Source organism: Giraffa tippelskirchi, chromosome 7 (assembly GCF_054371585.1).
Source record: "Giraffa tippelskirchi isolate mGirTip1 chromosome 7, T2T-mGirTip1v1.2.pri, whole genome shotgun sequence".
Classification (NCBI taxonomy): domain Eukaryota; kingdom Metazoa; phylum Chordata; class Mammalia; order Artiodactyla; family Giraffidae; genus Giraffa; species Giraffa tippelskirchi.
The window spans coordinates 10,881,312-10,903,150 of NC_137281.1; the positions used below are offsets into that span (position 1 = coordinate 10,881,312).

Here is a 21,839-nt window from a genome sequence, read left to right on the forward strand (position 1 = left end):
ATGCAGTAGACCTGGGTTTGAGCCCTGGATTTGGAAGATCCCCTGGAGAATGGAATGGCTACCCACTTCATTATTCCTGCCTGGAGAATTCTATGGACAGAGGAGCCTGGTGGGCTACAGTCCATGGGGTTGCAAAGAGTCCAACACAACTGCAAACCTGTACATGAATATTTATACCTGCCTTATTCATAATTTTCAGTAACTGGAAATAACCCAAATGCCCTTCAAAGGGTGGATGGATAAATAAACTGCAGTATATCCACACAATGAAATACCACTCAGCCATAAAAATGAACCAACCATTGAAATACACAACAACTTTGATGAATCTTAATTTAAAATTATGATTACTTTGGCCACCTGATGCAAAGAACTGACTCATTGGAAAAGACCATGATGCTGGGAAAGACTGAAGACAGGAGGAGAAGGGGATGACAGAGGATGAGATGGTTGGATGGCATCACTGACTCGACGGACATGAGTTTGAGCAAATTCCAGGAGTTGGTGATGGACAGGGAAGCCTGGGGTGCTGCAGTCCATGGGGTCGCAAAGAGTCAGACATGACTGAGCAACTGAACTGAACTTAAAATTTTATTTATTCATTTGACTGCACCGGGTCTTAGTTGCGGCATGCGGGGCTCTCAATTGCAACATGTAAGATCTTTAGTTGCAGCATGTGAGGTCTAGTTCCCCGACCAGAGATGGAATCCGGGGCCCCTTCATTGTCTTAACCACTGGACCACTAAGGAAGTCCCTTAAAGGAATTAATTGAAAGAATCCAGTTACATAATGTTAAACACCATATGATTTCATTTAAATGGCATTCTCTAAAAGACAATACCATAGTGTTAGAGAGCATATCACTGGTTTTGAGGGGTTATCAATGTGATGAGGAGCAGCCATAAAGAGATAGCATAAGGAAGTTTTTTGGTGTGAAGATACCACTTTGTATTCTGAGTATGATGCTTACACGCATCTACACATGTGTTAAAATTCACAGAATCTGGGAACTCTCTGGTCATCCAGTAGTTAAGACTCAGTGCTTCCAGTGCAAGGTATGCAGGTTCAATCCCTGGTTAGGGAACTAAGATTCCCACAAGCCATACAGAATGGCCAATAAATAAATAAAGCAGTGGAGTCCTCAAAATAAAAAAATTTAATTCACAGAATTAAACACCAAAATGTTCTTTATTATTATAAAGTCATTTTTATTATAAAGTAAAATAGTGATATTTTAAATAAACTTTGAAGAAATAGACTATTTGAAGCACAAATATTTTTGAAATTTATTACATGTGCAGGGTGAAATGTATAATGATAGCACAAAGGACACAAGGGAGAAACTAGAAGCGCATGGTTGTCATGCTCTGACATCATTCTTTAAGCAACGTAGCATTATTTTAAGGTACATTATGACGTTGTGTGGGCTTCCAAGGTGGCACTAGTGGTAAAGAATCTGCCTGCCAATGCACGAGATGCAAGAGATATGGGTTTGATCCCTGGATTGGGAGGATCCCCTGGAGTAAGAAAAGGCAACCCACTCCAGTATTCTTGTCTGGAAAATTCCACGGACAGAGGAGTCCGGTGGGCTACAGTCCATGAGATCACAAAAGAATTGGACATGACTTAGTGACAAAACAACACACCTATTAGAATGGATCAAATTAATAAGGAAGGAAGTTCTACTCAGGATCCACAACTGGAACTCACATAAAATTTAACAGCACTTTGGAAAATAGTTTGATAGTTTATTATCAGAATGACTAAAATGTACCCTAAGACCCAGCAATCTTACTCCTAGGCAGTGACCCAAAAGAAATGAAAAGATGCTTTCAAAAACCTGTATGCAATGTTTATAGCAGCTTTATTCATAAGTGCCAACTGCTGAAAATAAACTGAAAGCTCCGTCAGCTGGTTAATAGGTAAACAACTGTGATAGATTCATATCATAAATTTATATCCATGCCATAACATGAAATAGAATCTTAAGAGGAATGAACTGATTAATGAACTAATTAATTCTAATTGATAAACATTAAATTAACAATATTGATGAACCTCAACTTTATATAAATCAGTAAGTCATAATGAAAACATAATTTAGTTATATGACATTTCAGTTGTATGATTCAGTTCATGTGACGTTATGAATCATAAAGTTGACGTTTGTATCGAAAATAGCACAACTTATTGGGGGGGGAGTCTGACAGTTTTTTTAAAAACTTTAATATACTATCTTTCCTGCGCCCCAGTGATTACCCTCCTGGGTGTTGATGTAGGACAAATTAATCCATGGAAATACTTATATAGAAACGTTTGGCCAAAATGGTAGAGTTAAGGACTTTGGAAAGTTCATTCTACATAAAAAAATGAAAAAATAAAAACTGGCAGATATGGAATTGACTTCTTTTCAGAACTCTGGAAGTTAACCAAAGGCCTGCAGCAACCCAGGTGGATTTAGTCAAGAAAAACGGCTGAATCTCAGTCAGGAGAGGAAGGTCTGTGGTTTTCCCTTGGCTTAGGCCCACCTCCCACTCCCCAGCTCAGCAGTAGCCTTGGAAACTGAGAGCCTGTCCTTCCAATCCTGGAGGAAGCGGAGCAGACCTGGAGCTCTTCCCAAGCCTCCTTCCCAAGGAGTTATTATTGGGCCAGTTGGTAGATTGCCTGGACGGCCCACCCCATACAATGTTCGTGCACCATGGTGGCCTGAGGCAATTCAGTTGGGGCTCATAATGTACTAATCACAAAGCTTTAAAGAGAAAGCTGAGGAGTGAGATGTCCCATAGGGGTTCCTGGTCAACCAAAATATAATGCAGGAAGCTGCAAATAAGAGTTTATCTGGGCAGATTTTCCAGGCAAGAATACTGGAATGGGTTGCCATTTCCTTCTCCAGGAGATCTTCCCAACCCAGGGATTGAACCCAGGTCTCCTGCGTTGTAGGCAGACACTTTACCACCTGAGCCATCAGGGAAGTTCTTATCCGGGGTCTTAATTGCAAACCATTCAGGATGGGGAACACATGTACACCTGTGGTGGATTCATGTCAACGTATGGCAAAGCCACTACAATATTGTAAAGTAATTAGCCTCCAATTAAAATAAATAAATTTATAAAGAAAAATAAATTTTTAAAAAAAGAAAAAAAAAAGAACCACAAATCAGGAGATGGAGATTCAGGTAACCACACAAGTGTGTTCCATAAAGGGAGAGTCATGGACTTACCAAGACAAAAAGCTACGAAGGTTGTCAAAAGTTGCTGGGTGATTTGCAACAACACGGATGCAACTAGAGATAATCATACTAAGTGAAGTTCAGAAAGAGAAAGACACACTGTATGGTATCACTCATATATCACTTATATGGAATCTAAAATATGACAAATTGAACCTATCTATGAAACAGGAGAAAATATTTGCAAATCATGTATCTGCTAGTATTTAGAACATACGCTGTACTATTACAACCCAATAATACAAAGTCAAATAACCCAGTTTTAAAATGAGCAGATTAGTTGTTAGGAAAAGGCAGAGCAAAACCACTTCACACCCACTAGGATCACTAGAATGAAAAAATAAAAAATCCACAAGCAACAAGTGTCCGCAAAGACGTGGAGAAATTGGACCCATCAAACGTTGCTGTCAGGATCGTAAAGTGGTGCAGTCACTTTGGGAAACAGTCTGGCAGGTTCCCAAATGTTTAAACAGAGTTACTAGATGACCCAGTAACTCCACCTCTGCCCAAGAGAAATATCCCAGACAAACGAAAACATCTTCACACAAAAACATGTATAGAGGCTTACAGTAGCATTATACACAGCAGCCAGAAGGTGGAAAGAATCCAAATGGATGAGTAGAGCAACCAAATGTGCTATATCCATAAAGAATATTATTCAGTCACAAAAAAGGATGGGGTAGTGATATGTGTCACACATGGATAAACCTTGAAAACATTACACCATATCCAGCAAGCCAGTCACAAAAAGACTATATATTATAGGATCCCATTTTTATGAAGGGTTCAGGGGTGTAGTAACTAAAGGGTACAGTGTTGCTTTTGAGGTGATGAAAATGTTCTAAGATTAACTGTGGTGATAGGTGCACATACCTGTGAATATATTAAAAACTACTGAATGTTATACTTTAAGTGGGTGTACTACACAGTATGTGAATTATATCTCAATTAAGCATTTATAAAAAGTAGGCAAAGAGCACTCTTCAAAATCACTTTTTCTATTATTGCAAATATTATTATGAATGCCTATGTTTTCCTTCTTTTTCAAATTATGAAAGTATGACAACACATTTACTTGGGAAATACAGAACAAGGTTACATACAGTTCCACTATACATAACTCAGCAACCAAACAACAACCAACAATATATTACCATTATTTCTTAAGTGGATAGACTAAAATATTTGGCTGGAGTTTCAATAGCAAACACTCAAAAATTAATAGAATGAATATACAGAGGACATAGTAGACCTGAAAAGCACTATGAACTAATTCGACAGAATTAAGATTTATACAATTTTCACACAACAGTAGGATACAAATTCTAGTCAAGTTCCCATAAACTAGGAGACACTGGAACACATCCAGGAAGACAACACATGCAAAAAATCATGGCTGAAATGATGCATGCCTATTTTTTTTTAAAGAGCACTGAAAACAACTGGCTTAGAGGAGGGATAAACTGGGAGTATGGGATTAAGATAAGCACACTACCACATACAAAATAAACAGCAGTATTTTCTGTATAGTACAGGGAAACATTCAGTGTCTTGTAATAAACTATAACAGAAGAATTTTGAAAAAAGAATACAGATATATAAATATGTATGTGTAACTGAGTCACTTTGCTATATATCTAAAACAATATTGTAAGATCAACTATACTTTGATAACAATAGAATTCAAGTCAGAAAACTGGTTTGTAATGAAGTAGTAATGCAGAAATTTTTAAATTCACCTTTATACTATTATTTGGGAAACAAAAATGAGAACAAACAAAAACTACAAACGAAATTGCATCATAAAAGGCAAACGCCTGGCACCTCACAAGTACTAAATATTCGGTATCATCATTCACACTTCCAGACATCAGAAAAGACATGGCCACTCACTGCAAAACAAGATATGAGGAAGCAACTCACCTGGAACTTGGTTGTTTTCTCCTTCCTCTGGGGAAGGGCAGAGTCACAAGAAGCCAGAGCTGGGAAAAGACATGATGAGAGAAAGGCAGGAACCCCCTAGCCTGTTTGGCATCTTTGTGAAAATTATAAGAAGGTGCCCCTTCCACAGAGCAGACGTGGCCCCACGTGCCTCGGTGAGCCAAGTGTGGGCTGGGGTCCAGCTGCCACTAGTTCACCTCAGCTGAGCGCCATCATGATCAGCAGCTGGTCCTCAGAGCACCCAGGCTGGCTGTACTGTCCTGGGAAACGTGGGCAGGGAGGCAACAGAATGCAGTTTGGTGCTGGGGCCAAAAAATGCCTGAGTTCAAGTCATGGCCAGGCTACTCACTGGTCAAGTAACTTGTGCTTATGTTAATTCACCATTTGCAAGTTGAGGACTCCAACAGAGCCTACCTCTCAGGATAGTTGTGAGGATTCAACATGTGGGCAGGTGAAAAGCTGTTCTAACTTTGCCTCGCAGACCCTTCCTTTCCTGGCCACCGCATAGCAGCTGATACTATGCTGCACGGTAAAGCCATCCTTGTCAAAGAGCTTGTCAGACACCTGAACATCAGACTGTAATCTTTGAAAAGTGTAAAATTCTGAGTGCTACTTATTTGTTGCCTAGTTATTTTATGTTCATAATTAAAAAAGAAATGAACCAGGCTTCCCTGGTGGCTCAGTGGTAAAGAGCCAACCTGCAGTGCAGGAGAAGTGGGTTCAATCCCTGAGTAGGAAAAGATCCCCTAGAAGAAGGAAACGGCACCCCACTCCAGTATTCTTCCCCGGGAAATCCCATGGACAGAGGAGCCTGGGGGGTTACAGTCCACGGAGTCACAAAAGAGTCAGACACATCTGAGCGACTAAACAACAACAAAAAAACCCTGAATCATTGCTGGTCAATTTTCTTTCTGAAGCCAGTCTCTGTTTCACTGTTTCTTTTAACTACTTTTTGGGCCCCATCCCACAGTATGTGCTGGAATCTTAATTCCCTGACCAGGGAGTAACCCTGCAACCCCTGCATTGGAAGGCAGAGTCTTAACCACTGGACCACCAGGGAAGTCCCTGTGAGTCTGTTTTCATAGTACTTGAGTAGCAATGACAAAAACCCAACCCATGTAGTCATTTTGGAGGTTCTGTGAGCCTCAGGGCCTGGCACATTAAATTCTCAACAACTAATGAGGTCTGGGATGACCATTGCTCCAATTTAACAGATAGTAATACTGAAGATCAAAGAGACCAAGATACCCAGGTGTTACAGCTGGCAAGTGGCAGCGGTTGAGACTAAATCCAGGTTTTTTGTTTTTAGGATATGTAAAAAACCTCTTATGGAAATTTAAAAACATATCCGGGCTTCCCTAGTGGCTCAGTGGTAAAGAACCCACCTGCCAATGCAGGAGACACGGGTATGATCCCTGGGTCAGGAAGATTCCCTGGAGAAGGAAATGGCAACTCACTCCAGTATTGTTGCCTGGAAAATTCCATGGACAGAGGAGCCTGGTGGACTACAGTCCATGGGGTCGCAAAGAGTGGGACACGACTGAGCAACTAAACAACAAAAGGGGTAGTTACTGAACCCACTTCTGACTCAAGAACCTGTGCTCTTCATCTCGTCAACGGGCTGCTCGAAAGGCAAGCACAGGCGAGAAGGGGGGATTCTCATGTAATCAGGAAAGGACAGTCCAGGGGTAGTAGATTCGTTTGCCTATGGCTGCTGTGGAAAATTAGCACAAACTCAGCTTCAAATAACACAAATGCATTCTCTTACAGTTCTGGAGGCTGGAAGTCGGAAGCGAGTAGGGCTGATAGCAAGGTGCGTGCAGGTTCTTCCCGGCGGCTCTGTGGAAGGCTCCGCCTCTCACCTCTTCCAGCTTCCGACGATGCTCGCGGTCCCTTCCGCTGTCTTTAAAGCCAAGTGCCTCCTAGCTTCTGACAGCCGGCCCTCGTCTTCTAAGATGCTTGTGATTACATTGGGCCCACCTGGATCATCCGAGCTCCTCGCCCCATCTCCGGACATTAATTACACCTGCAAAGTCCCTCTTGCCACATAAGGGAACGTGTGTATAGGTTCTTGGGGGCCAGGACATCTTCAGGGGGCACTGCTCAGTGAACCACAAGGAGTAGAAGAGTAGAGGACAGACACACAGAAAGGGGACAGCTCCTGCTGACACGGGATCTGCTTGCTGGAGAGTGTAACACAGGGAGGAGCATGGTTTCTGGAGCCATAACTTGGAGGGATTTTTGTGTTTTGGGGGGCTGTACCACGCAGCAGATGGGATCTTAGTTCCCTGGCCAGGGATGGAACCTGTACCCCCTGCATTGGAAGATGGAGCCTCAACCACTGGACCACCAGCTAAGTCCCTCTTTGAGGGGTTTTTTTTTTTCTTTTTAATAATTTTTTTTTTTTTTTTAAATTACAACACTTTATTGCAGCATCGGCAAAGGTCAGATTTCTGAAGCTGGTGAAGATCGGGCAGCATTTCCATGTGAAATGTTACAACTTTACAAGTTTTGTTTCTTATTTAATTCTACATGCAGAAACTAAAACATGGTAAAAGAAAAAATGCAAAACAGCTAGAAAAAAAAGATGTAATCAAGTTGTAGCTTACAGATGTGTTTGCTCTTCAACTAAATTCACTATGCCTACTGGAAAGCAAACGAAAGACAACTATCCTAATAAATTAACAGATTGGCCAGAAACAGACTAAGAACTCTCATTTCTATGTAGTGGGGGGAAAACAAAACAAAAACAAAAGCAAAATAAAAGCTCTACTGTTTCCATACTTTGTTTAGAGACAGAGGCTGTAAACCCATGAAGGTCAACACAATCTCCAGATCCCCTTCTCACTGTCCTTCGTCTGTCTTCTGTGGTGTCTGCCTGGCACGCTGTTTGTTTTCAATGATACTTACAATGGGCTCGACTATCCCTGTTCTGAGGCTGGTGTCAGACTCTCCGAAGCCATCTGGGTTCATGCTGTGTGTACTGATCGTCTTCACATTTTCCTTTACCCATTACAACCGTCTCTTTGAGGTTTTAATACTGACTTGCTAGCTCTCTGTGCTCCACCTGAGTGGAAGGAAGAAAATCATAACTTCCTCATTAGGTCTTCAGGAGGCATAACGCAGTGACTATACATGAAACATGGGTCTGTGGTAGGCACGTGGTAAGCGTTTAGACGTGTTCCCTATTCTTCTTAGTACTCGTGCTCAGTCGTGATCAACTCTTTATGACCCCATGGACGGTAACCCGCCGGCTCCTCTGTCCATGGGATTCTCCAGGCAAGAATACTGGAGTGGGTCGCCATGCCTTTCCGCAGGGGATCTTCCCGACCCAGGGATTGAACTTGCATCTCCTGCATTGTCAGGTGGCTTCTTCACCGCTGAGCCGTCGGGGATGCCTGTTCTTGTTAGCATCTATCCTTACTTGAAGGACTGTCCCCTCCCAACTCCTGATTTCCTTTCTCCGCCTCCAGGATCATCAGATGCCTTCTGCCTTGTACCTGGGGGCCACACAGATCTGGCAGTTCTGGGCGTTTAGTTGGAAAAACTCATTGGACCAAATAAGGGTCAATTCTGTCTGTGCTGTTTTGTCACAGTTTAGGATCCCTCTAGAGGGGTATCCTGGGCTTCTCTGGTGGCTCAGATGGTAAAGAAATCTGTGAGCGATGCAAGAGACTTGGGTTCAATCCCTGTTCTGGAAAGATTCCACACGCCAGAGCAATTAAGCCCATACACCACAACTATTGAGCCTGTGCTCTAGAGTCCGTGCTCCGCAAACAAGAGAAGCCACTGCAATGAGAAGCCCAAGCACCACAACTAGAGAGCAGCCCCCATCCAACAACTAGAGAAAGCCCGCCCAACAACGAAGACCCAGCACAGCCAAAAATAAATAAAGAAAATAAAATTTTTTAAAAAAGAGAAAGCTCTTGAGAACCTAACTTGGTGCTGCAGGCTGCCGTTGGCTTGCCTGACCACCATTCCCTCAACTCTGCCAAAAATGTGTGCCTCTTACTGCTTGCATTAAAAGCATTTGTGCCTGCAGAAACTAACACAACATTGTAAATCAACTATACTCCAAGCAAAATGATCACTTCATGGGAATTTTCTGGCAGTCCAGTGGTTAGGACCCTGAGCTTCCACTGGAGGGGGCACAGGGTTGACCCTGGTCAGGGAACTAAGACCCCACATGCCACGTGGCAGGGCCAAAAAAATCCTATTACCCACCCCCCCCCCCAAAAAGCATTAATGCCTAGAATATACAGAGTGGCATCTGTTTCTCTATTGAATCCTGACAAGTCAAGTACTGACCATATGCATAGAATTTCTGTCTTGTGCAGGTTCTGATGAGTGAGGTCTGAACTGTTATTAAAAGCAATAAACTCTTCACATATACGTGGTTTTCTTTTCCTCATGCACCTCTGATGAACAAAAAGGTATGAGTTTCACTTGAAGTCCTTAATATCTTTTTCATATGCATGGAGCCTCTAGTGGGTTCTGTGCATGTGTGTGTGCTAAGTCACTTCAGTCATGTCAGACTCTTTCAAGATCCCATGGACTGTAGCCCCCAAGTTCCTCTGTTCATGGGATTCTCCAGGCAAGAGTACTTGAGTAGGTTGGCACGCCCTCCTCCAGGGAATCTCCCTGACTCAGGGATCGAACCCACTTCTCTTGCATCTTCTGCATTGGCAGGTGGGTTCTTTACCACTAGCGCCACCGGGGAAGCTTGTGGATTCTGAGATGGACACAAAGATCTAAATTCCAAATCAACCCTTACTCCACTCATCACCTTCATGGCTGTTTCATTCATTACACTTACAGGATTCACCTACTGAAAGAACCCTCAGATGTGTGAAAACTCAGTTCTATGCAATATCCTTTCCACACACACAGCACTCGTAGGGCTTCTCCTCCTCATGGACTCTAGTGAATATGAAGGTATTTGATCTCTCTGGAGCTCTTTCCACCCCTATTCACAGTAAATCCTCCACCCTGGGTGTAAACTAAGTAGACTTGAGGAATATCACTTAAACTGAATTTGGGGAAATACTTCCCTGGTGTTCCAGTGGCTAAGACTCCACACTTCCAATGTGAGGGCCCTGGGTTCAACTCCTGGTCAGGGAAGTAGATCCCACATGCCACAACTAAGACCTGTGTGTGTGCGCGCTAAGTTGCTTCGGTCACATCCGACTCTTTGTGACCCAACAGAACATAGCGTGGCAGGCTTCTCTGTCCATGGAATTTCTCAGGCAAGAATACTGGGATGAGTTGCCATTCCCTCCTCCAGGGGATCTTCCTGACCCAGGGATTGAACTCACATCTCATATGGCTCCTGCACTACGGTGGATTCTTTACCGCTGAGCCACCTGGGAAGCCCTTAGACCTGTGTACTACACCTAAACAGGTGACTTCCTGCCACAAAAGATCAAATAGGATCCAAAGTCTTGCAGCATTATACCCCAAGTATCCAGTATACAAAAAAAAAAAAAAATCACTCATCATACCAAGAACCAGAATAATCAGAACTTGAATGAGAAAAAAACAATTAACAGACATCAATACCAATTCAGATGTTGGGATTATCTGAAAAAGATTTTGAATTAAGTACATAATCCTCCTTTTCTGTCTCAGCTAGTTTGAGCTGAGTTTCCTGTTTCTTGCAGTTGTGAACATCCTAATGGTTATAAACCACCAGGAGCTCTGAGCAGCCCACCCCAGAGTCTGGTGTTGGCCCTGGATTTCTTCAGTAACATGAAACTTGAGATAGCATAGAATTTAAGTATCCAGTGTCCTGGAAGGTAAGGCCCAGAAGAAACTGTGAGAACAACAAGGTTCTACTGTATATAGCACAGGAACTCTACTCAATATCTTGTAATAACCTATAGGGGAAAACAATCTGAAAACGAATATACCAATAGATACAAGAATCACTTTGCTGAACACTTGGGAGTAATACAACATTGTAAATTAACTATACTTCAATAAAACAATAGTGGAAAGCCTCCAGTAAATGTACACCTGAGTAAATCGTTCAACCAAGCAAACTTGAAAGCATCTGAGAAGTACAGAATGGTGTTCAAAATACTCTGTGCCTTAATAGCTTAGTGCGGCATCCAGAATGCATGTTTTAATATGTTTCCCCCTTTTGTACACTCTTTGCCACCAAATTTTATGGAAAGAAAACCAACTTTCTCTGTTTTATTCAGTCTGGTCCTGTCACCAAGGACCCAATAAAAGAAAAATAATCTCAGGAGGTCTGAATTTGAAGCTCTTGATTGTTGACACTATTGAAATTCTCTCCTTGAAGCTTTCCCACACAGTTCTCATCTTCAGCAACCTCAGCAGATTCTCCTGCCCGCACCCGACAGGAGGAATCAACTTGTTTTAGCAATTTGGACTTCTTGCCTTGCAGACCTATTATGGAGTCCTGAGTTCTAGTTAATTTATTTGTAAATTTTTCCCATATCTGCCTGCACATAAGGCCTTCATGCAAAATGTGTCTTAGTCCTACTTCTTGAAGAGTCTATTTCATTTTGATTCCTGTGTCCTAGAAGGATAAAAAATTCAGAGATGAAAGTGAGGACAAGTTCAGGGATATAAGATATTTCACAGGTCAACTGTGTTAGGAGATCGTATTCAACCAGTGGATCGTTCAGCTGGATTCTTGGTTTTATCATGCCTGTGGAAACAAAGAGGTAATAATGAGACTCATTTAGAAGTAGTATACTGATGGGACCTCCCCAGTGGTCCAGTGGTTAAAACTCTGCATTCCCAATGCAGTGGGTATCAGTTCAATCCCTTGGTTGGGGAACTAAGATCCCAAATGCTGCACGGCATGGCCTAAAAATAAATAAATGAATGAATAAAATTAAATTTTAAAAAAGGAACTAATATGCCGAGACTTATGCATGAGGTCAAAATGAGAAATACAGTGCTACAGAGCATGGGACGTTCTCAGCAAAAGTGAAAAGAATATATTCGCAAAGGGAGACATCTCCTCTGTCCTGATAATGAACCCATGAGATGATAACTTTATTTTCCTTAATTTAGCCACTAAATGCACATGTTAATACATAAGCTGGGCTTCTCAGGTGGCACAGTGGTAATGAATCCTCCTGCCAGTGCAGGAGATGTAAGAGATGTGGGTTTGATCCCTGGGTCAGGAAAATCCCCTGGAGTAGGAAATGGCAACCCACTCCAGGATTCTTGCCTGGGAAATCCCATGGGCAGAGGAGCTCAGAGGGCTACGTCCATGGGGTCACAAAGAGTTGGAGATGACTGAGCACAAGCACAATACATAAGCTAGATCTGAGAGAGTTCTTCTTTATTTCAATGATGTCTGAATATATATTATTCAACTAATGAACATTATAACTGGGAGGAAAAAACTAAAAAACGTATTCCCTTAGCTGACATATCCTATGGTAGTAAAAAATCCTATGATAATTATTGCTGCTAAATTTGGCTGGATTTTCTGATAAGCCTGAATGGCTAATATTATCTTCCAGGTTTTGTAGATATGAATCAGCAAATACCAATAGGTGCTGCGGTAGCCAGCACACAAGCCAGCCCCCAGTGATCCCTGCTTCCTGGTATGAACACTCTATTGAAGTCCCCGCCACAGCGTATCAGGATTGGTCTGCAAAGCCCACAGGATACGGCAGTGCTGGCACGTCACTTCCAAGATGATCCCATAGAAGACACTGTAGTTTCTGCCTTCTACTCCCTTGAGCGCAACTACCTTGGGAAAACTAGCTGCCATGTTTTGAGAAGATTCAGGGAGAGGGCTGTTTGCCAGTGAACCAAGGCCTCCTCTCCTGGAAAGCAAGGGTAGAACTGAGGTCTCCTGCCAACAACTCTGTGAATGACCCCATCTTGGAAGCGTCTTTCAGGCCCATCAAGCCTTCAGAGGACTGTAGCTCTGGCAGACTTGAGATCTTTTGAGATCGTGAGCCAGAACCATCCTGCGAGGCTGCCTCCAGAATCCTGATGCACAGAAACTGTGATGTCTATAGTTTTAAGCTGCGAAATTTAAGAATAATTTGTGATACAGCAACAGATGACTAATTAGGGTACACAGAAACCAAACTTAAGTTAGACATTCATCAGAAGATGAACTGTGTTCTGAAATAATCCTTTCATCACACCAGTTTATTCTCCACTCGTGAGCTGTCTGCAGGAGGAGGGGACTGTGAGATCCACTAAGCACCACTCTCTGTGAGCTGCAAGGGCTCAGACCTGCATGGTTCTTCCCTGAACACTCACCTCCTCGGGTTTCTGGCTCCATCACCCAAAGCTGCTCTTCTCTCCCCAACTGGAGTATTATATCTAATGTGAAGGGTTGATATCCTATGAAAAAGTAACCATACATGTGTAAAGCGAATAAAAACAAAATTTTTAATTCCAATACTATGATCTTCAGGCACTCTGAGCAGTATTTTTCCAAATTCTGATCATGACCTGTTGTAATAAATACCTCTTCTGTTGTGATCGGGCATGCAAATAAACAGATGCACATCACTGAAACAAGTGACTGAATCCTAACCATTATCTACTTTTTTAAAAATAAGGCTGCTACTTTTACAGCTTTGTAGATCTCAACATTTATGTGTTTTTATTTTCATATTGTACAGAAATTTTACTTTACATGATTAAATAGATTAGCTTATTTCAACTGCCAGTTAGCTTCGTTCTTTTTTTTTTTTTTTTGGGCCGTGTCCTGCAGCACGTGGGATCTTAGTTCCCTGAGCAGGGCTTGAATCTGTGCCCCCTGCACTGGAAGTATGGAGTCTCTTACCCACTGGACCACCAGGGAAGTCCCTGATTAACTAGTTTTATCATATCTCCTTCCCTGTTTTTTACTCACAGTTTCTGTTGCACTATATGCAGTTTCTGACAAGCTATGCTACTGCCGTCCTATTTCATTAAATGCAATAGTGATACAACTCACTGACTTTAAACCACACCAAGATGTTACACCTGCAATTTGAGAAAACAGACAAGGAATAAATAAGACTTCTCATGAAAAGGAGGCAATTCAGGCCCCCACATGCAAGGAAGCATTTCAAGAGCCCCAAACTCTTAAACATGTTGACACCAAGGCACTCCTGAGGGTTGACACCGAGTCCCTGAGCCCTCACCCATGGAGACCAGATTCCAGAAGTTCTCCAGCATCACGTCATGGTATAGCTTCCTCTGGGCCAAGTCTAGCAGTCCCAGCTCCTCCTTGAAGGACTGCCTCCTACAACACCAAACACATGTAGCCTCAATCTTATGATCAGTAGAATGTAGGGGGTAAGAAGTCACTGTTTAATGGGTATGGAATTTCACTTTGAGAAGAAGAAAAAAGTTCTGGAGATGTGTTCAACAGTGTGAGTGTACTTAAAAGTACTGAACCGCACATTTAAAAATGGTTAAAATGGTAAATTTTATGCTATGTATATTTTATCACAATAAAAAATGCACATCAGGAGGTGGATGAATAACCCAATTGTGGTATATCTGGGCAATGAAATACAATGAAGCAATAAAAGGAGCAAACTATTGACCTGTGTTCAAAATGAACAAATGATGCCAGACACAAAAAGAGCATATACTGTGTAATTCCGTTAACATGAAACTCAAGAAATGATGAACATAGTCTGTAGTGACATAAAGTAAATCAGTTGCTGCCTATAGTCAGGCATGTGGGATAGGGATTAACTGGGGATGAGGGAATCTTTTTGGTGATGAAAATGGTCTACATCTAGACTGAAGCAGTGGTCGCATGTGTATGTTTATCAGAATTGATCAAATACATTTATTATATGTAAATTACATGTAAATTTCACCTCAAAATGATATAAAAAGACACAATTAACAAAGCAAATAGACAAACCACAGAATGGAAAAAATTACTCCCCAAAAGTATATATAACAAAGGACTTGAACTCAGAAAATATAAAGAACTCCTTAATAATAAAAAGTAGAAGCCAAATTTTTAAATGGGCAAACAACTTCAGCAAGCTTTTCATAAGAGATATGACAATGGAGAAAACCTAAGAAAAGTATTCATCATGAGAGAAAAAGAAATCACAGTCATGGTGAGATGTCATTTCATTCAGTTCAGTTTAGTCACTCATTCCTGTCTGACTCTTTGTGACCCCATGGACTTCAGAACGCCAGGCTTCCCTGTCCATCACCACTCCTGTAGCTTACTTAAACTCCTGTCCATTGCGTTGGTGATGCCATCCAACCATCTCATCCTCTGTTGTCCCCTTCTCCTCCCACCTTCAATCTTTCCCAGTATCAGGGTCTTTTCCAATGAGTCGGTTCTTCACATCAGGTGGCCAAAGTATTGGAGTTTCAGCTTCAGCATCAATCCTTCCAATGAATATTCAGGACTGATTTCCTTTAGGATTGACAGGTTGGATCTCCTTGCAGTCCAAGGGACTCTCAAGAGTCTTCTCCAACACCACGGTTCAAAAGCATCAATTCTTTGGCGCTCAGCTTTCTTTATAGTCCAACTCTCACATCCATACCAACTCTCACAATCATAGCTTTGACTAGATGGACCTTTGTTGGTAAAGTAATGTCTCTGCTTTTTAATATGCTGTCTAGGTTGGTCATAGCTTTTCTTCCAAGGAGCAAGCGTCTTTTAATTTCATGGCTGCAGTCACCATCTGCAGTGATTTTGGAGCCCAAGAAAATAAAGTCTGTCACTGTTTCCATTGTTTCCCCATCTATTCGCCACGAAGTGATGGGATTGGATGCCATGATCTTAGTTTTCTGAATGTTGAGCTTTAAGCCAACTTTTTCACTCTCTTCTTTCACTTTCATCAAGAGGCTCTTTAGTTCTTCACTTTCGTCCGACTCTTTGTGACTCCATGGACTATACTGTCCATGGAATTCTCCAAGCCAGAATACTGCAGTGGGTAACCTTTCCCTTCTCCAGGGGATCTTCCCAACCCAGGGATCAAACTCAGGTCTCTCACATTGCAGGCAGATTCTTTTCCAGCTGAGCCATAAGGGAAGCCTGTCATTTCATTAGAATGGCTTAAAGAAACAAGATTCATAATACCAAATGACAGAAAAGAAGAAGGGCACACTGAAAATTTCATGCATGACTGATGTGTTGTCAAATGGTACAAGTATTTTGGGAAAGAGTTTATATTCACTTACCCTACAAATCCAGTCATTCCATTTCTAAATGTTTACCCAAGAGATATGAAAACACATCCCCTAAGAAGGTCTGTGAGGCATGATCATGAGAGCAAAACAATTAAAAGCTACAAATAGGGACTTCCCTGGCAGTCCAGTGGTTAAAACTCTATGCTCCCTTGGCAGGAGGCTTGGGTTCAATCCCTGGTCAGGGAATTAAGACCCCATATGCCACAAACTACGGCCAAAAAAAAAAAAATTAATGAAATAAATAATATACAAATAAATTACAAAATTTTAAAAATAAATACATTAAAGCTACAAACAACTCAAATATCTCTTAAAAGGACAAACTGTGATCTATTCATAAAATGGAATATGATAAAAGGAATGGATTCCTGACACCTGCAACAACACAGCTGAATCTCAAAAACATTATGCAGGGTCAGAGAAGTACAAGAGTACACACAGTATGATTTCATTAATTATGTTTAATTTGAAAACAAACAAATCTAATCATATGATGATGACAGATCAGAACAGGAGATGCTTCCCAGGTCAAAGAAACTGACTTGAAAGAGACATGAGAGAACTTTGGAAGTAATGTAAGAGTTTTTATTTCTGTTTTGCATAGTGGGCTAATGCAATTACACAACTTTGAAAACAGGATATACAACTGTCATTGACCCAACACCTAAGATTTGTGCAGTTTTTGTAAGTAAATTATATTCCATTTTTAAAAGCCCTAAGCAAAAATGTTATGAATCAAAACCAAATTTATTCAGAGGTACAACAGTCTGTAGGTTTAACTGTGACTTCTGAATGGTTAAACAAAACACAGAAACCCTTCTGAGGTAATACATAAAAGAATGCTGAATCATAAAAAAATTCAATTGATAAAATTAAGTGAAAATATAAAATTGAAAACTATACATAGACTATGATTCTAAGTAAATAAAGTATAGCTGACTTACAAGCAGTCAGTGTAGTAATTTGAGTTTTTCAAATTTTTTGATATCTGAGTTTCTGTACTATTACTTGTGAAATGAAGATGACAAAATAAAAAAAATAACTAAAAGCAAAAGCAAAAAATATAACCATAAAAAAGCAAGCACCTGGCATACAAGGAATGTTTTCTTCCTTTATCCTTCCCATGGAAGAGAAAAAAGATAACACAAGAGAAGGGAAAAAAAAAGAGAGAAAAAAACAAAACATGATAATAGAGAAAAGACTTGTGATTGTCAAAGGGGAGCTGGGTGGAAGAGGGATGTACTGAGAGTTTGGAATTAGCAGATGCAAACTAGTATACATAAGACCGATAAACAACAAGGTCCTACTGTATAGCACAGAGAACTATATTCAATACCCTGAGATAAACCGTAATGGAAAAGAATTTGAACAAGAATGTGTTGATATGCATAACGCAATCACTCTGCTGTACCGTGGAAATTAACACAACACTGTAAATTAATTATACTTCAATTTAAAAAAATGTGCCTAATCTTTAAGAAAAGAGAATCTTTGAAGAAATAGATGTAATATTAAGAGATAAAACTCAACTTACCTGGAACTTGATCATGCTCTGCCACCCCTTCTGGGGAAAGTCAAGAGTCCTGGGAAGACATAGTGGCAAAGGAGAAAGAAGCCTTGAGACACAGGTCCAAGTCCAAGTGGCTGCTTCGTGTGAATCACCAGCCCCTCTGGCCCTTGGGCAGTGAACAGTCTGCTCAAGTCTAAGCAGCAGAGCGCATACAAGAGCCCCTTGGGGCTCCCGGGGTTCAGGGCCATCATCCTCATCCTAGGTATTGGGGGAAATGAAAGGCAGTGGGATGTACTGGCTATGAGAGTGGACTCTGGGGCCAACAGGTCCCAGGTCAACCCTGGTACTACTCCTGTGACATAAGATACTGTTTTTTCTGCCCTCAGTTACTGACACAGGGCTCCTGAAACCCTCATGATTTTCTGAATGCTGGAAGTGTGTTTTGTTTTGCCTTCATTCCAAGAAAGGAGTCTTTTTATAACATCCAGATTTCAGAGACTGTTCAATGCTCTGTCTTAAGAAATTCACCCTTATTTCTGACAAGTCCATAGTTCTGATTGGCTATGTCACTTAATAGTTTCTGGTCTTGTAATGATATTTCATTGATATCAGCATCTGGTTCTATAAAAGGTATAAATACAGCACTTGTGAATATTCTTCAAGTAGCCAGAAGAGTCTCAATGGCACATCCCCCTCTGTCATGACGACTGAAGTAAAAAAAAAAAATTTAAAATACAACTGCTAGGTTTCTTTTTTTTTTTCATTTTAAACAAAAGTGAAATGGTCTGTCCCACTTAAATGAACAATACTGTAGTGGCCACAACAGACCTGAATTTATAAGGGTGCTTTGGGGATTAAGTGAGCAAGTCCAATAGCCCTGAATAGGCAAGTCCATCCAGACAGAATGTCCAGTCCATCCAGTCAATTAGTGGTTGCCAGGGGCTGGGAGGGGGCAAGTGAGAGGTGATGGCTCAGGGGCATGAGGTTTCTTCTGGGGGTGATGAAAATGTTCTGGAACTAGATGGTGGTGATGGTTCTACAATCCTGTGAATATACTAAAAATCAGTGAGTTGTATATTTTGTAAGAAAAAGTATATGTGAATCTTATATGCGAATTACATCTCAAGTTAAAAAATAGGAGAAGAAAGGACTTCCCTGGTGGTCTAGTGGTTAAGACTCTGTGCTTTCACTGTAGAGGGCATAGGTTCAAACCCTGGTCAGGAAACTATAACCCCACAAGTCACAAGGAGCAGCCTAAAAAATATTTTTTTAATAAAAAAATTTTAAAAAATAGGTGGAAAAAACAGCCTTGGCTCAGTGCCTGGCACATAACACAAGCTCTGATGATATGATGATTATTTTCCCCATATAATGGAAGAGAAAGCTGAGGATTCATGCGATTACTTTACTGATAATCACAGAGCTCATGAGACCTGACTGACATGAATCCAACTCTGATTCCAGGGCTGGTCTCCAGGTCACTAATCACAGAGAAGGGTGTCCTTGGGGAGAAATGAAATGGGAGTTGGAGGATATAGACTCTGCACATGTTATCAAAGGATCTGCACATGGAATCAAAGGATGATCAAAGACACACTTTCTCAGGCAAGGATTGGGCTGGACCGTCTCAGAGGTTACTCTGAGCTGTAAAATCCTGAGGCTGTTCCTGATTGGGAGGAGAGAGGATAAACTGCATCTTCCAATTTTTTCCTCTGGGTTTTGGGGAGCCTCAGTCATCAACCCGGTTCCAACCCATCCAGGGTCTACATGACGGTGGTTAACATGCATGTAGACCCCAGATGGGTTGGAACCGGGTTGATGAATGAGATTCCCAACAAAGGTCTGTATAGTCAAAGCTATGGTTTTTCCAGTAGTCATGTATGGATATGAGAGTTGGATCATAAAGAAGGCTGAGCACTGAAGAATTGATGCTCTTGAACAGTGGTGCTGGAGAAGACTCTTTTGAGAGTCCCTTGGACTGCAAGGATGTCTGGCTCTCCTGGAATGGGAAGTCAAGTGGGCTTTAGAAAGCATCACTATGAACAAAGCTAGTGGAGGTGATGGAATTCCAGTTGAGCTATTTCAAATCCTCAAAGGTGATGCTGTGAAAGTGCTGCACTCAATATGCCAGCAAATTTGGAAAACTCAGCAGTGGCCACAGGACTGGAAAAGGTCAGTTTTCATTCCAATCCCAAAGAAAGGCAATGCCAAAGAATGCTCAAACTACCACACAATTGCACTCATCTCACATGCTAGTAAAGTAATGCTCAAAATTCTCCAAGCCAGGCTTCAGCAATACGTGAACCGTGAACTTCCAGATGTTCAAGCTGGTTTTAGAAAAGGCAGAGGAACCAGAGATCAAATTGCCAATATCCGCTGGATCATCGAAAAAGCAAGAGAGTTCCAGAAAAACATCTATTTCTGCTTTATTGACTATGCCAAAGCCTTTGACTGTGTGGATCACAATAAACTGTGGAAAATTCTGAAAGAGATGGGAATACCAGACCATCTGACCTGTCTCTTGAGAAACCTGTATGCAGGTCAGGAAGCAACAGTTAAAACTGGACATGGAACAACAGACTGGTTCCAAATAGGAAAAGGAGTACGTCAAGGCTGTATATTGTCACCCTGCTTATTTAACTTATATGCAGAGTACATCATGAGAAACGCTGGGCTGGAAGAAACACAAGCTGGAATCAAGATTGCCGGGAGAAATATCAATAACCTCAGATATGCGGATGACACCACCCTTATGGCAGAAAGTGAAGAAGAACTAAAGAGCCTCTTGATGAAGGTGAAGGAGGAGAGTGAAAAAGTTGGCTTAAAGCTCAACGTTCAGAAAACTAAGATCATGGCATCTGGTCCCATCACTCCATGGGAAATAGATGGGGAAACAGTGGAAACAGTGTCAGACTTTACTTTTTTGGGCTCCAGAATCACTGCTGGTGGTGACTGCAGCCATGAAATTAAAAGACGCTTACTCCTTGGAAGGAAGGTTATGGCCAACCTAGATAGCATGTTTAAAAGCAGAGACATTACTTTGCCAACAAAAGTCCGTCTAGTCAAGGCTATGGTTTTTCCAGTGGTCATGTATGGATGTGAGAGTTGGACGGTGAAGAAAGCTGAGTGCCTCAGAATTGATGCTTTTGAACTGTGGTGTTGGAGAAGACTCTTGAGAGTCCCTTGGACTGCAAGGAGATCCAATCAATCCATCCTAAAAGAGATCAATCCTGGGTGTTCATTGGAAGGACTGATGTTGAAGCTGAAACTCCAATACTTTGGGCACCTCATGCGAAGGGTTGACTCATTGGAAAAGACCCTAATGCTGGGTAGGATTGGGGGCGGGAGGAGAAGGGGACGACAGAGGATGAGATGGTTGGATGGCATCACCGACTCGATGAACATGGGTTTGGGTAGACTCCGGGAGTTGGTGATGGACAGGGAGGCCTGGCATGCTGCAATTCATGGGGTCGCAGAGAGTCGGACACGACTGAGTGACTGAACTGAACTGAACTGGACTGCAAGGAGATCAAACCAGTCAATCCTAGAGGAAATCAATCCTGAATATTCATTGGAAAGATTGATGCTGAAGCTCCAATCCTTTGGCTACTTGATGCGAAGACCTGACTCATTAGAAAAGACCCTGATGCTGGGAAAGACTGAAGGCAGAAGAAGGGGACGACAGATGGTTTGATGTCATTACCGACTCAATGGACATGAGTTTGAGCAAACTCCAGGAGATGGTGAGGGATGGGGAAGCCTAGCACGCTGCAGTCCACGGGGTCACAAAGATTCGAACACGAATGAGCAACTTTCACTTCACAATGCATATAAAGCCTGTAGAAGAGTATCTGGCATTCACTATGTTAACAGATTATTATTACTCATTCATCAACAGGTCTCATCCAACCTCCCATTTATTCTATAAACATTGGAACATTTGGCCGGTAGAAAAAACCTGTTCATGAGTGAAGGAAACTTATTGCCCACCT

At 41.7% G+C, this 21,839-nt stretch overlaps 1 protein-coding gene across 48 annotated transcripts in view; it reads right to left on the reverse strand.

The window, feature by feature from the left end:
• Positions 1–11,335: 11,335 nt before the first annotated feature.
• ZNF227 (zinc finger protein 227) overlaps positions 11,336–21,839 on the reverse strand; it is a 29,147-nt gene continuing 18,643 nt past the window's right edge. For 21 of the 48 annotated variants that reach the window (XM_081515852.1, XM_081515832.1, XM_081515842.1 and 18 more), the window contains 5 exons: positions 17,872–17,920; positions 14,309–14,409; positions 14,035–14,147; positions 13,434–13,517; positions 11,336–11,715 (listed from right to left, as the gene is read on the reverse strand). The gene's annotated coding sequence lies outside the window, so the exon portion shown is untranslated. Of the gene's footprint in view, positions 11,848–13,433; positions 13,518–14,034; positions 14,148–14,308; positions 14,410–17,871; positions 17,921–21,839 lie in introns of all 48 variants that reach the window. The other 27 variants (XM_081515848.1, XM_081515879.1, XM_081515875.1 and 24 more) reach the window with 7 other exon arrangements.